Source organism: Primulina tabacum, chromosome 16 (assembly GCF_025594145.1).
Source record: "Primulina tabacum isolate GXHZ01 chromosome 16, ASM2559414v2, whole genome shotgun sequence".
Classification (NCBI taxonomy): Eukaryota; Viridiplantae; Streptophyta; class Magnoliopsida; order Lamiales; family Gesneriaceae; genus Primulina; species Primulina tabacum.
In genome coordinates this window covers 20,391,049-20,401,807 of record NC_134565.1, presented here as the reverse complement: position 1 = coordinate 20,401,807, position 10,759 = coordinate 20,391,049, and the positions used below count along the sequence as shown (strand labels likewise).

At 41.8% G+C, this 10,759-nt stretch overlaps 1 non-coding gene across 1 annotated transcript; it reads left to right on the top strand.

Moving 5' to 3' along the window:
- The first annotated feature begins 931 nt into the window (after positions 1–931).
- Positions 932–1,037, top strand: LOC142530235 (small nucleolar RNA R71). The gene has a single exon (XR_012816076.1). It is a non-coding gene; the product is annotated as a small nucleolar RNA R71 (small nucleolar RNA).
- The last annotated feature ends 9,722 nt before the right edge of the window (positions 1,038–10,759 follow it).

Below are 10,759 nucleotides of genomic sequence, written 5' to 3'. Positions count from 1 at the left end.
TGCATCAAGTTTTGCCTTTTTTAATGCTGCAGGAAAAGGTGGAGGAATAACAATTTTAGATTGTGCAGTGGGTGCTGGTGTAGAGTTAGAAGACTAACCTTTAGATGTCTCAGTCAGGTCATCCGGCACTTGATTTTTTTCTTTTTCTCTTGACTCTAAAAGTTTTCCACTCTTCAACTCAACAATGTCCTTCACTTGCTCTTTTGGATTGGTTTAGGTGTTACTTGGCAAAGTGCCTTGTTCTATACTTGCTATCATCTTCGCTAACTGTCCAATTTGATTTTCTAACCCCTTTATTGACGCATCTTGATTTTGGAATCTAGTTTCAGTGGACGAGATAAACTTAGACATCATCTGCTCTAAGTTGGACTTTTCTTCCATAGGAGGATCAGATCTGTACATCGGTTGTTTCCTGTATAGTTGTCCTCATTGTGGTCGATTCTGACTGCTTTGACCACCCCATGAGAAGTTGGGATGTTGCCTCCATCCAGGATTATAAGTGTTTGAGTACGGATCATTCCTTGGACGGTTTTGGACTACCACTTGGTTTAAAGGTGACCCTTCTGGCACATAGAAAGGACCACTGTCTTGACAGTCCTTAACATAGTGTTCTCCTCTACATTTTTCACAAAATATCTCTTGAAGACGCATAGCTGTGCCACCCATATTCAACCCGTCCAGTTTCCTGTTCAAGAAATCAAGTTGTGCAGTAATAGTAGAAAGGTCAGTTACCTGGTGAACTCCTGCACTCCTTCGCTGGTTGTTTCTTTCAGATTGAGGATGATAGCTGCTAGCAGCCATCTCCTCCAGTAAGTCGTATCCTTCCTCAGCAGTTTTTCTCAACAGGTTCCCACAAGCAGTAGCATCTATCATAGTACGATTAGGAGTAAGCAAGCCATAGTAAAAGGTTTGAACAACTAACCCAAGTGGAAGTTCGTGATGAGGACATCTTCTTAATAAATCTTTGAAGCGCTCCCATGCGTCATATAAGGACTCCTACTCGAATTGAGCAAATGAGGTGATGTCTGCCCGCAGCTTCATGGTCTTAGATGGAGGAAAATATTTAATTAGAAACGCTTTCGCCATGTTCTCCCATGTGGTGATCGAACCTACAGGCAAACAATTCAACCATGCTTTAGCTTTATCACGTAGGGAGAAAGAAAATAACCGCAACCTAACAGCATCATCAGAAACTCCATTAAATTTAAAAGTGTCGCAAATTTCAAGAAAATCTGCGATGTGCGTGTTTGGGTCATCTACTGCAGATCCTCCAAACTGGACTGTGTTCTGAATCATCTGAATTATAGCTGGTTTGATTTCGAAGTGGTTAGCCCTCACAATCGGCCTCACAATGCTGGGGCGTGCTCCATCCAAAGAAGGTTGGGCATACTCCAGCATCGGTATGCGGCGTGGCATCTCCACATGTCTAGCATCATGGTGTTCCTTCTCATGATCGTTCTCGTGCCTCTCCATCAGTTCTTTCAGTTTCTGCTGCTGTCTTCTCTTGCGGAAAGTTCTTTCAATTTCAGGGTCAAACTGCTCAAGCTCCACGTCAAGTGACTTTGGCATGCACTGGACGAGATATCTGTAACAGAATATGAAGTGTTAATTTAATAAAATGAATCAATGCTAAAGAAAGTAACTAAAAATAAATTTGTGAATTAACAGTCCCCGGCAACGACGCCAAAAACTTGATCGAGCAAAACTTGCACTGTGAAATCTTTAATAAAAATATGATTTTGTATGCTGAAAAATTAATCGCAAGTGCACGATGTCAAGTAGTAGTATAATGTATGTGAGTACGAGTATCGTTCCACTGAAGACTGTGTTTGACAATTATTATTTTCAGTTATTAAATCTTTAGCAACGAAAATTGGTTGATTGGTTATTACTACTCGGATCAAATAAACATGGAAATAAAAAATTCAATAATTAAACAATGAAATATGATATTAAAAATGGTTGATTAAAATTCAATGAGAATTAATTTGTTGGGAATATTGGTTCACCTACCCCTCGTTAATTAATTAATTCGTTCGATCGTGACTGTATGCTTCCGACAGGATTTTCTATTCAATTTAACACACTCTCTCGAGATATGCCAAACTAATTCTACTCAGTGAAGTAATTAAATGTCTTTAATTATTTATCAAGAGCGAATTGCATGTCGATCTATGAAATTCCTTAGTTTTCGACCCTTAGGACTATAACTATCGGCGCGTATCCAATTTCATATATCTATATAAATTTTAGATCCACGGATTATACTACTCGTTCCTATCACAAGTTATTCTCTCGAACTCACTCGCAATATAAAATTGTTATCAAAGTTAGCTACGCTTTAACAACACGACAAAACAATAGTATAATCAAAAATACATCAAAAATCGATATGTAAATTAATTATATCAAAGTTTGGGACAGGATCCCCTTAAATCCCAACAAATATTAAAGGTTTAGCTACTCGAATTCATATTAGAAATAAACAAAATAAAGTTTAAAAGATGAAAACTCAATTAGAAATACTAGGCTAGACGAAAATGCAAGGAACGACGCCCGGAAATCTTCGAATCTTCAATCCAAGCGCAAAAACCCTCTTCAAGCTTGTGGCGGCTACTCCAATGAATTCTGAATGAATCGAAAACGACTCCCAATCCTTCCCATATCATCCACATCCCAAGACTAATGTAAGTAATCGGCAAAGATATTTTTCCAAAAATAGGCGGCGCTCGGGCGGTAGAAAATTACCGCTCAAGCGCCACATATTTTGTAATATTTCTTGAGGAATGCGGCATTCACGCTCGGGCGGTAGAAAATTACCGCCCGAATGCCGGGTTTTCTGTAAGTTGGCTCTTCGGAAATTAAATCTCGAGCCCGGGCGGAAGAAAATTACCCCCCGGGCGCCATACTTTCTGGACATCATCTTAGCTATTCACCTCTCACGCCCGGGCGGTAATTTTATACCTCTCGGGCGCCAGTCTTTCTGCCATTTTCTTCTTTGCATTGCGCACTTTGCTCCAGATTCGATTTTCCGATCATTTTTCCTGCAAATTCGTCATAAACAAGTGAGACATGATCAAATGCAAATGTTTACTCTAAAATAAACAAAATGTAAATGAAATGTACGCATGCACAATGCAAACACACACAAATTAATGCAATAAAACATGTAAAAACCACGTCTATCAAAACCTCGGATATAAAGCTTAGCATAAGGCGTAATGATATAGAGCTCCGCATACGGCGTCCTGGAGAAAGTCGTCTTCACTGGCATAATCTCCTGAAACATGAAACTCAGGGAAAAATATTTTAACGTGCATCACCTAAACATAAATAATTTAAAATAATACATTTAAATAAATTATTCATCTCTAAAATCATTTTAAACTTAAATAAATAATTTAACAATTAAATAAATGCATGTGTTTTACGTGTACTGAATTTGGGATCTACAATTCCTCACCCACTTAAATAAATTTTGTTCTCGAAATTAAATCTTACCAAATAATTCCAAGTAGCGGTTCCTCATATCTGCCTCGGTCTCCAAAGTGGCTTCCTCCACTGATTGATTCAGCCACCTGACTTTGACCAACTTGGTCACTTTGTTTTGAAGTCTCTGCTCCCGTATGTATAGGATTTGGATAGTTCTTTTCTCATACGACATATCTGAAGCCATCTGCAATGGCTCAAAGCTCAAAACATGTGAAGGATTCTCTAGGTACTTCCTCAGCATCGAGACGTGGAACACATTGTGTACACCGGCTAGATTCGGCGATAAGGCTACACGATAAGCTAGTGTCCCAACTCTTTCAAGAATCTCGAACGGTCCAATAAACCTCGGACTAAGCTTGCCTCTCTTCCCAAACCTCATAACGCCCTTCATAGGTGCTATCTACACGAAAACGTGATCACCTACGACAAACTCAAGATCTCTCATTCTCCTGTCTGCATAGCTCTTTTGGCGACTCTAGGCGGTCTTCATCCTGTCTCGGATCTTGACCACCACATCCGCAGTCTGCTGAACAATCTCGGGATCAAGTTCTGATTTCTCACTGACTTCATCCCAATGATTCGGCGATCTGCACTTCTTTTCATACAATGCCTCGTAGGGAACCATAACTATAGACGATTAGAAGCTATTATTGTAGGTGAACTCCACTAGAGGTAGATTTGATTCAAATTTCCTATGGAAATTGATCCCGCAAGCTCTCAACAAATCCTCCAAAATTTGGATCAGTCCCTCAAACTGACCATCTGTCTGAGGGTTAAATCCAGTACTGAATAGCAACTTCGTCCCCATGGCTTCATGTAAACTCTTTCAGAAGGACGATGTGAACCTCGGGTCCCTGTCGGACAATATAATAACCGGGATTCCATGCAATCAACCTATCTCCATGATATAGAGCTCCGCATACGGCGTCATGGAGAAAGTCGTCTTCACTGGCATAATCGCCTGAAACATGAAACTCAGGAAAAAAAATTTAACGTGCATCACCTAAACATAAATAATTTAAAATGATACATTTAAATAAGTTATTCATCTCTAAAATCATTTTAAACATAAATAAATAATTTAACAATTAAATAAATGCTTGTGTTTTATGTGTAATGAATTTCGGATCTACAATTCCTCATCCACTTAAATAAATTTTTTACTCGAAATTAAATCTTACTAAACAATTCCAAGTAGCGGTTCCTCATATCTGCCTCGGTCTCCTAAGTGGCTTCCTCCACTGATTGATCCAGCCACCTGACTTTGACCAACTTGGTCACTTTGTTCTGAAGTCTCTGCTCCTGTCTGTATAGGATTTGGACATGTCTTTCCTCATACGACATATCTAGTGCCAATTGCAATGGCTCAGAGCTCAAAACATGTGAAGGATTCTTTAAGTACTTCCTCAGCATCGAGATTTGGAACACAATGTGTACACCGGCCAGATTCGGCGATAAGGCTACACGATAAGCTAGTGTCCCAACTCTGTCAAGAATCTCGAACGGTCAAATAAACCTTGGACTAAGCTTGCCTCTCTTCCCAAACCTCATAACTCCCTTCATAGGTGCTATCTTCTCGAAAACGTGATCACCTATGACAAACTCAAGATCTCTCATTCTCTTGTCCGCATATCTCTTCTGGCGATTCTGGGCGGTCTTCATCCTGTCTCGGATCTTGACCACCACATCCGCAGTCTGCTGAACAATCTCTCGACCAAGTTCTGATTTCTCACCGACTTCATCCCAATGATTCGGCGATCTGCACTTCCATTCATACAGTGCCTCGTAGGAAACCATACCTATAGACGATTAGAACCTATTATTTTAGGTGAACTCCACTAGAGGAAGCTTTGATTCCCAATTCTCATGGAAATTGATCACACCAGCTATCAACAAATCCTCCAAATTTTGGATCACTCGCTCAAACTTACCATTTTTTGAGGGTTTAAATGCAATACCGAATAGCAACTTTGTCCCCACGGCTGCATGTAAACTCTTCCAGAAGGACGATGTGAACCTCGGGTCCCTGTCGGAAAATATAATAACCGGGATTCCATGCAATCGAACTATCTCCATGATATAGAGCTCCGCATACGGTGTCATGGAGAAAGTCGTCTTCACTGGCATAATCGCCTGAAACCTGAAACTCAGGAAAAACATTTTAACGTGCATCATCTAAACATAAATAATTTAAAATAATACATTTAAATTAATTATTCATCTTCAAATCATTTTTAACTTAAATAAATAATTTAACAATTAAATAAATACATGTGTTTTACGTGTAATGAATTTGGGATCTACAATTCCTCACCCACTTAAATAAATTTTGTCCTCGAAATTAAATCTTACCAAACAATTCCAGGTAGCGGTTCCATATATCTGTCTCGGTCTCCCAAGTGGCTCCCTCCACTGATTGATTCAGCCACCTGACTTTGACCAACTTGGTCACTTTGTTCTGAAGTCTCTGCTCCTGTCTTTATAGGATTTGGACAGGTCTTTCCTCATACGACATATCTGGAGCCAACTGCAATGGCTCAAAGCTCCAAACATGTGAAGGATTGTCTATGTACTTCCTCAGCATCGAGACGTGGAACATATTGTGTACACCGGCCAGATTCGGCGATAAGGCTACACGATAAGCTAGTGTCCCAACTCTGTCAAGAATCTCGAACGGTCCAATAAACCTCGGACTAAGCTTGCCTCTCTTCCCAAACCTCATAACGCCCTTCATAGGTGCTATCTTCACGAAAACGTGATCACCTACGAAAAACTTAAGATCTCTCATTCTCTTGTCTGCATAGCTCTTTTGGCGACTCTAGGCGGTCTTCATCCTGTCTCGGATCTTGACTACCACATCCGCAGTCTGCTGAACAATCTCTGGACCAAGTTCTGATTTATCACCGACTTCATCCCAATGATTCGGTGATCTGCACTTCCTTTCATACAGTGCCTCGTAGGGAACCATACGTATAGGCGATTAGAAGCTATTATTGTAGGTGAACTCCACTAGAGGTAGCTTTGATTCCCAATTCCCATGGAAATTGATCACGCAAGCTCTCAACAAATCCTCCAAAATTTGGATCAATCGCTCAAACTGACCATCTGTATGAGGGTTAAATGCAGTACTGAATAGCAACTTCGTCCCCATGGCTGCATGTAAACTCTTCCAAAAGGACGATGTGAACCTCGGGTCCCTGTCGGACAATATCATAACCGAGATTCCATGCAATCAAACTATCTCCATGATATAGAGCTCCGCATACGGCGTCATGGAGAAAGTCGTCTTCACTGGCAAGAAGTGTGCTGACTTAGTAAGTCGGTCTACTATAACCCAAATGGTATTGGACCCTCTAACTGACCTCGACAAACCAACAACAAAGTCCATGGTGACATTCTTCCATTTCCACTCGGGGATAGGGATTGGCTTAAGCATTTCTGCTGGCCTCTGATGTTATGCTTTCAATTGATGGCAAATGAGGCATTCTGACACAAATCGGCGGATGTCCCGATTCATGCCTAGCCACCAATAAAGAATCTGTACATCCTTGTATATCTTGGTACCTCCTGGATGGATAGAATACGGAGATGTATGTGCCTCTGTTAAAATATCCCCTCTGATTGAATCAACACTAGGCACACACATCATTCTTTTGTATCTGACAATGCCATCAGACACTGTATACAGTATAATGCCCTTGGCTTCATCCTTTAGTCTCCATTTCTGAAACTGCTCATCCAAAGGCTGACCTCTACGGATTCGATCTCGCAAGGTAGACTGGCATTAGATTAGACATCTTAGGAGCTCTGCCCTTAGGATAAACCTCTAAACCAAACCTCTGAATCTCTGACTAGAGATATCTGTGCACTGACAGCTGTGCTACGACCGCAACTTTCATGCTCAAGGAATCTGCCACAACATTAGCTTTCCCCGGGTGGTAGCTAATTTCACAATCGTAGTCTTTCATTAACTCTAACCACCATCTTTGTCTCATATTCATCTCTTTTTGCGTGAAGAAGTACTTGAGACTCTTGTGATCAGTAAATATTTGGCATTTTTCGCCAAATAAATAATGTCTTCATATCTTCAACGCAAAGACAACGGCATCTAACTCAACATCATCAGTCGGGTAGTTCTTCTCGTGAACCTTCAACTGTCTGGAGGCATAAGCTATAACCCGACCATGCTGCATCAAAACTCCGCCTAAACCAAGCTTAGAAGCGTGGTGTATAACAAAAAATCGCCTTGCCTTGCCGGCATGGCTAACACTGGCGCTGAGATAAGAGCTTGCTTCAAAGTATCAAAGCTCTTCTGGCACTCTCCACTCCATATGAATTTAGCATTCTTCTTAGTCAATGAAGTAATTGGCACTGCTATCGAAAAAATCCCTGAATGAATTTCATGTAGTAGCCTGCTAAGCCGAGGAAACTGCGGATCTCTGACGCATTCTTCGGCTCAACCCATTCCTTAACTGCTGCCACTTTAGCTGGATCCACCTTAATACCACTGCTAGATATTATATGACTCAAAAATGCTACTTTCTCCAACCTGAGTTCACACTTACTAAATTTTGCAAACAACTTGCGACTCTGCAAAACCTGCAAAACTGTACCCAAATGCTGACCGTGCTCCTCATGGCTCTTTGAGTAGATAAGGATGTCGTCAATGAACACTATGACGAACTGATCTAGGTAGGGCTGAAATACTCGATTCATCAAGTCCATAAAAATTTCTGGAGAATTCGTCAGTCCGAATGGCATCATTAAGAACTCGTAATGCCCATATCCAGTCCTGAAGGCTGTCTTATGAACATCTGCATCTTTTACCTTCAGCTGATGATACATAGATCGTAGATCTATCTTAGAGAACACCGTGACTCCCTGCAACTGATCAAAAAGTCCTCGATCCTTGGTATTGGGTATTTATTCTTGATCGTTACTTTGTTTAGTTCTAGGTAATCGATACACAACCTCATGCTGCCATCCTTCTTCTTTACGAAGAGCATTGGTGCGCCCCATGGTGAGAAACAAGGACATATGAATTCTTTATCCAAGAGCTCCTGAATCTGCTGCTTGAGTTCTAACATCTCAGCTGGAGCAAAATGGTATGGTGCCTTTGAAATTGGCACAGTGCCTGTCATAAGGTCGATGGCGAACTCCACCTCTCTATCTGGTGGTAGGCCTGTGACGTCGTCTGGAAAGACGTCAGGAAAATCTCTGACAACCGGTACATCAGATATTGACGGAGTGGGTACGTGAGGTGCGGAACAATGCTGGCCAAGAAAACCTGACTACCCTTATGAATAAATCTCTGTGCCTGCATGCAACATATCATGCGAGGGAAACTCCTCCATCTATCCAGCTCAAAGAGAAACTGCTCATGCCCAACGGTCTTACCAACACAGAGATTTTTTGGAAATCAATAAGAACTCTGTTCTTCGTCAGCCAGTTCATTCCCAAGATAATATCAAATTCTGGCATCGGCAACACAATCAGATCGGCATACACTAGGTGGCCCTGCAGTTCTAGATCGATGTCCCTAACCATGCTAGTAGCTGATAATTCTTCCCCTGATGGGACTGTCACTGAATAGCTCACGTCGAGTCTAATAGACTTGACGTCCAGATGATTAGCAATCATCTCCAAAATAAAAGAGTGAGTGGCCCCTGAATCTATCAAGGCCTTTGTGGCTATCCTCTTTATGAAAATATTTCCTGAGAGACTTTAGCACAACACACAAACTTATATCCCAAAATTCTAATATTAACCTCAAGCATATTAGAAAAATCCCTACACAAGCCACAAAAAGTACTAACTAGCACAATAATAATCCCAAATAAAGATTCGAAACATGCATAACAAAAATAATGTGGTGCTGAATTAAATAAGTTACCAATCAACAGGCTCGTGTCTGGGTTCGCCTCCTCTACATGCATGACAAACACTCTACCCTGGGTCGGATGCCTCCACTGTGGGCAGTCTCTCAGCATATGATCACTGGCTCCGCATTTGAAGCACTTGCCCGATCCCCATAAACATTGTCTCGGATGCTGGCGGTTACAATTCGGGTATACCGGGTGCTCTCCTGGCCGATGAGGAGCTTTCTGCTGAGGAATAGGACCTAGCCTTTCAGTGGTCCCTGGAATGGCCTTTCCCCCTGTTGACCTTGGAAAGGCCTCTTGAACTGGGGTCGCTGCTGTTGCTGTAGCTGAGGTGTCTGGTAGGGCCTCTTGCCATGTCTGTCGAGCTCTGTTTCTCTCTGGTCCTACTCTGCCGCCAAGGCTCTAGATACGGCAATGACATAGGTAGTCGGACCACCAACCCTCACATCACGGCGTAAGATCGTCCGCAAACCATCCATAAAATGCCTCAATTTCTTCCGGGTATCGTTAGGAATTAGGGGCATGAAGTGACACCCCCTCTCGAACTTCCTCACGAAATCAGCTACGCTGCTGTCTCCCTGACGCAGCATCATAAACTCCTTAGTCAGTCTAGATCGTACTTCTTCAGTGAAGTAAATGGAGTAAAAAACCTCCTTAAAGCCATCCCATGATAGAGTCTACAGATTCACCGACATAGATGCACTCTCCCACCATAGTTTGGCGTCTCCTGTCAGTAAAAATGTGGCGTACCTAACCCTGTCTGCATCCTGCAGCTCCATAAATACAAACATTACCTCGACGGACTTAATCCATCCTTCAGCTATCATTGGGTCCGTAGTCCCCGAGAACTCCTTTAAGTCAATCCTCCTGAACCTCTCACAAACGGCTTCTGGTCTGGGCCTCGCCCCTGTATCCAGTGCAGCATTGTTCCCCGCAAACTGTGCAAAGAACTGGGCCATCCCCGCAAGTATCTGAGCCTGCATGTCTGGGGGTGGACGAGGAGGAGTGACCCTCTCCCCATCCTGAGCTTCTCTGTCCTCTTCACCTACTCCACGTGCAACCAAACGCCTGGGAGGCATACTATTCCAAAATTTTCCCAACACGTAAGCCCAATATGCATGAACTTCATATCAATATCATAAGATTCACGTAATTTGAACTTAAAACATGTACTTGCTGAAATAATGACTTGATGCTTGTTAAATGAAATAATTTAAAACTTTAAAACTTACAGACTTGAGGTGTGACTTTGTGAGCTTCTCGCGACTGACGGTTGGCATAATCCTTTACAAAAACACCGCTCTGATACCAACTATAACGTACCGTACTTTTAAACTATTTTAAAATTTGCGATAAAATAAAATTTTCTTAAATGAGTAATCATC